A 6,000-nucleotide genomic window follows, 5' to 3' on the forward strand; every position below is an offset into this window, starting at 1 on the left:
TCTTAAGGTATGAGTACTCGTGTGACCGTCCGCGTCGGCCTAGTACTAATTACCTTCTTTTTCACAATCATGCATGTCAAAGAATATAAATCTTCAAAAACTAAAAACATCCATATTTTCAAACAAACAAACATTCTTTGCCAGAACTACAGGATCATTGATTTTCCATTATGAACGGAGATACGTATGAGCAAAGTCAATCCTTGTCAGGTGCACTTCCCAAAAATTCAAATCATTTTAAAAAAATCATTCTCAAACTATTTCCTAAAGAACTACGTAACCCTGATTTCTTATTATGAATGAGAATATGTAGGAGCAAGGTCAATCCTTGTCGATCCCAAAAAGCTAAAAAAATATACTTTGTTTCTTTAGAGTGTTATTTTTCGGGGATAGTTAAAAATTTTGAAAACCACATCACCTTCCCATATTTAATTAAGGGTACTACCTACAGGCAGGTGCGATAGGGTGCTAATACCTTACCTAGGCGTAACCGACTCCTGAACCTAGAATCCGTTTTTTTGCAAACCATGTCTTCTTTATGGTTTTTCTGTAGTTTTCCATTATAAACTATGGTGACAGCTCCAAAATCTTCTCTTTTCAAACTACTCTTTTTTTGTTCGTCGTCCTGTCGCAATTTCGGTTGTGACAAATTCAAAAACAAGTGTCGTCCTTCCGTACTCTATCGTAGAAGACCTATTCACCAAAACAAAACACATGTTCACCAAAATAGGATAGTTCAAGTAGTCTTCCAATGCAGCTTTGGACCTATCTCCCCTGCTCCTTAAGGACTTATGAGTAAAAACTTTGTTTCTACTTACAATGAGCATTATACTCAACACCAACCGGAAACCTATGGATGAGACATTCATCCCTTTCTACCCCCTCGAAAGAGGAAAAGGCAACACTCGAACCTCATCTAAACTACTGCCTCTTATAGACAAAGAGAACCACCTCCAGATTTATGAAGTATGACAAGGAGACACAACAACAACACATCATCGCACACATCCAAATAGCTCAACACACCAACCTATACATGGTAAACAACTCAAAAACCACACATAGCACATCGGCCAACTTCCACAGGACTTAGAACACACAACAAACAACTCGACCTTACACACATTGACTGTTGACTTTTCTGGTTGACTTTTCTACATTCTATTTGACTTTTCTACACTGCAACCCTTGGTACTTTAACCCTGCTTTCAAATCATTCCAAAAACCTACAAAATCAAGGGAATTTATTGATAAAATCATAAAACATGTCCTCAACTCTCTTATTCACAAAAAACTAAAGAAAAATCATGATTCCAAGCAAGTTTCTAAGTCAACAAGGGTGCATTTGATATCAAAATTAAGTATGAAAATAAAGGTTTTTCAATGTTATCACAACCCCAAACTTGAAACTTTGCTTGTCCTTAAGCAAACAAGATGAAACTTAGTCTTCCACAAATCATCACAATGGTTCAATGTAATCCAAAACTTTTTTCTTTCAAGACAAGTAATCACTTAAATAAGCTCATCAATAGAATTTAGTTAAGATGTGCACATGCTTTGATTCAAAATACTCATCATGGTGTTCACACAATCACATAATCTTCCAACAGATGCTATTCTCATGAATGATCAATTAGCTAAAGCATAGATATAATCATGAAGTCATGGAATCATTCCTCACCAGATACTCAAGCACTTAAAAGTGTTTCACTCAAAGGTGTATAGAGGCCACTCCTTCCCTCTACTATCTACGTGTCACATAGAACAAAGTTGTCTTTCATTTGCTATAATCAAACATCATCACATACACATTTCATCACAAGGACTTTTCAAGTCCTATAATGTGGTTGGGCTAACAAGGAAAATTGGTTTTTCTAGATCACAAAACCCTTGAGTTAAGAGAGTTATCTATACATTCATAGTTCAAGCACATATGTGTTGATATTATTGACAACACAAACTCTATATCAAACTGGTTTTTGATGATGACAACACACTACTTAATAACAGTACATATGTTCCAATACTACATGTTTAGTTGATGTGCTATACTGTTTTGAACAATATCTTTATTGAACATGTTTTGTTATTTTGCATGGATGTTCCTATGATTGACTATGTGTTATATGTTTGGAACATGCTTGTATTGAAATATGTGTTAAAATGATTTTGATTACTTTTANACATTACTGAAGAAAAGCTCACAAGTACTTTTATGAACTTATATTTGTTGTAACAAAGGTCCAGTTCAGTCGACTACACTGGTAATGGAGTCGACTAAGCTAAAATCTTTATACAAATTTTGTGCACATGTACTTGATGAGATGAAAAGAATTTCAAAGTGTTTTTTCATGAGTCAGTCGACAGTGTGAATCAGTCATTTGACTGTATTACTGTTATATTTGGAATTCTGTTTTGCCTACTTGCTTCAACGGCTATATTTTCAAAAGTTAGTTAGGATTAACTAACTAGGTCAACTGTCATAAATGTGCATTGATTTTGTTGACTGAGGAGCCTGTGTGTTGACTGTCTGTTATAACTAATTTAATAAGTCGACTGTAGTAGTAGGCTATTCGACTGAGGCTGGCAGGAAAACTATAAATAGAAACAGAACACAATTTATTCTGAGACTTTTGTGATCTAACATTTTCATTGTCTTGTTTCAAAGAAAGCTCTCGGTTTCAGAAGCTCCAAGAAGACGGTGGTGATCTTTCTTGAGAGAGATTCAGATTGAGGAGTCATTTGCGCTTACTATTTGATCAACATCTGCACAAAGAAGGTGCTTCTGGTTTGATCTTGAAGGCTTGGCATCCTGTGAAGTGTGTTGTGATAGGCTTGGCAACCTGTGAAGCGTGTTGTGATAGTCTTGGCATCCTGTGAAGAGTGTTGGTGACACGTTGAGGATTGTTCGACGTGGGTGCAGAGTGCATAAGAGGGGATTCTTGCTACAATTCTGGTTTTTGTGTGCAACTATATTTGGTTTTGGGTTAGAGAGGAGATTTATATTTTTGCGTGGTGCTTCTATAAATTCCTTGCTGTAAAAACCACAACCATTATAGTGCATTTGCTTCCAAGGTTGGAAGGACACTAGATGTAGGCATTATTGGCCGAACCAGTGTAAAAATCAATGTCTGATTTTCTCTATCCCTACACTCTTTAAATTCAGTCGACTATACCTGTTTAGCAGTCAACTACGTTTTTCCGCTGCATTACTTTTTTCAATAACTTGCATTTCAAGGAAAGATCAAAAGCTTTGAATTTTCATACCAAGATTGCGAAAAGATTTTAAATTTGAACTAACACTAATTCATCCCCCCTCTTGGTATAAAACGAAGCCAATCTGTTTCCTAACAATATGGACCATTTAAAGTAGCATCCAAAATTCCTTTATCTTGCGATTCAAGAAAGATCTGCATGCAAATTTTCCAAAAAGGATAATTTTCACCAGCAAACAGAGGTGGTCTGTTTGTTGAAGCACCTTCACAAAAAGTTTGAAAATTTGAAGCCATCCCCAGGTTTTACAGTAGACTAAATTTTCAAATATCTTATGAAAACTAGCTCTAATGCCAATTGTTAAGAATCAGGTAGGCTTCTTTTTACACCAAGAGGGGGGGGGGGTTGAATTGGTGTTAAATCAAAATTAAAATATTTTTGCAATCTTGATATGAAAAATTCAAAGCTTTTGATCTTTCCTTGAAATGCAAGTTATTGAAAATTCAATGCAGTGGAAAAACGCAGTTGACTGCCTAGCAGATATAGTCGATTGGAAAATAAAGAGTGCAAGGATGAGAAAATTCAAACACTGTGTTTATACTGGTTTGGCCAACAATGCCTACATCCACTGTCCTTCCAACCCAGGAAGCAAATGCACTAAACCAAATATAGCTGCACACACTAAACCAGAATTGCAGCAAGAATCTCCTCTTCGAACAATCCTCAACGTGTCACCAGCACTCTTCACAGGATGCCAAGCCTATCACAGTAGACTTCACAGGTTGCTAAGCCATTAGTCAAAAACAACACTCTTCACTGGATGCCAAGCCTATCAAGATCAAACAGAAGCACCTCCTCTGTGCAGATATTGATCAAACAGTAAGAGCAATGACTTCTTCTTCTGAATCTCTCTCAAGCAAGTCACCACCGTCTTCTTGGAGAATTCTTGGAGCTTCTAACGAATTCAATCTAAAACAGGAAAATGAAAATGTCAAATCACAAATGTCTTACAGAACAATTCGCGTTTTGTCTATTTATAGCTTTCTGTTACATCAGATTGATTCTCAGTCGAATAGCCTACTAATACAGTCGACTGTGTTACCAATATGGAGTATTGGTAAATCTTGAAGAAAATTGTTTTGATGATGCTGCAAGAAGTTTTACTTGAAGAAGATATTAGAATTATTTAAAAGCACTTTGTAGAATTTAAATGTAGTAAGAATGTTCTTAAATTCTGTAAAACTTGTTTTATTTTAGAAAATATTCTGAAATAATCGATTATGTGAAGTAATAATCGATTATCACGAGTATGATTGAGATAATCGATTATCACTTCAAATAATCGATTATCACAAGTCTGCATTTGAAAAATTATTTTGAAAAATCATAACGGACTTGGATAATCGATTATCACTTACAATAATCGATTATTATTGGCAGTTGGGAGTTGACCTTTGATATTCAGAGCAGCTGGCTATATATTGAGTTTCTGTGAAGTTCAAATGTAACATTGTTGAACAGAGAGTTTTTGGAGAATATTGTTTGTTAGAGGAAGTTATCAAAAGCTATAGTTCAAGTTCCCTTGCTTGGTCTCGTGAATAGGAGAAGCTCGCGTTTCGTGTGTCGATAGTCGGGGCGGTTCTCTTCGAGTTAGCAAGGTGCTCTTCCTGGTCTCGTGAATAGGAGAAGCTCGCGTATCGTGTGTTAATAGTCGGAGCGGTTCTCTTCGAGTTGGCAGAATGCTTATCTTCCGGTTCGTTCGTCGAAGGAAGGTTCTTTTAATCAGATTTTATTCACTATTTGTTGTAATCTGTGAAACATCTTTTTAGCGAAACTGTTAATCACTATTTATAGTGATTAACGACTGTACGTAGATTCTTTTGAATCGAACTAGTATAAAAATTACTTATGTGATTTTTCTACTCCCTGCATTCGTTATTTTCATTTGCACATCAATTGTTCGATAAATTTTCTCTTATAAAATTTATTTTATAAACTGACCATTTTAATCTTAAAAAGTTGACCGAACACGCTTTCCGCTACTGTAAATTTTATTGCGCTGCGTTACACTCTGTCTGGTACCAACCAACAAACTGTATTAAAACAGTTATAATAGATAGTCAACATAAAGGCTCCTCAGTCAACAAAATCAAGACACATTTATTACATTTGACCAGGTCACACAGTTTTAACTAACCTTTTAAAATATAGCCGTTGGAGCTTGTAGGCTTAACAAAATTTCAAACAGAACAGTAATACAGTCGAATATGCAATCCACAATGTCGACTGACACATGAAAAAACACTTTGAAATTCTTTTCAACTCAAAATCTCACACAACACTGGTTCACAAAATCTGTACAAAGATTTTAGCATAGTCGAATCCATTAAGAGTGTATTCGACTGGACTAGAACTTTGTCACAACAATTATAAGTTCAAAAGGTGCCTGTGATCTTTTCTTTCAGAAATGTGTAATGATCAAAAACATTTTATCTCACATTTCAATACAAGCATGTTCCACAAATATAACACTCAATCAAACATAGGAACATACAATGTAATTTACCAAAACATGTTCATCAGATATGACAAATGTTACAGAATAAGAACATGTAATACTGGAACATATGTACTGTTATTAAGCACTAAGTTGTCATCATTAAAAACCGGTTTGATATAGAGTTTGTGTTGTCAAAAATCTCAACATCGAGTCGGGTTTGAATTTTTCTTGCTCGCTAATAAATGAGGCGGGTTGGGTTGGCTCACTAAGTGACCAACCCGTGGTGG

Source organism: Vigna radiata, unplaced genomic scaffold, assembly GCF_000741045.1.
Source record: "Vigna radiata var. radiata cultivar VC1973A unplaced genomic scaffold, Vradiata_ver6 scaffold_131, whole genome shotgun sequence".
NCBI classification, from domain to species: domain Eukaryota; kingdom Viridiplantae; phylum Streptophyta; class Magnoliopsida; order Fabales; family Fabaceae; genus Vigna; species Vigna radiata.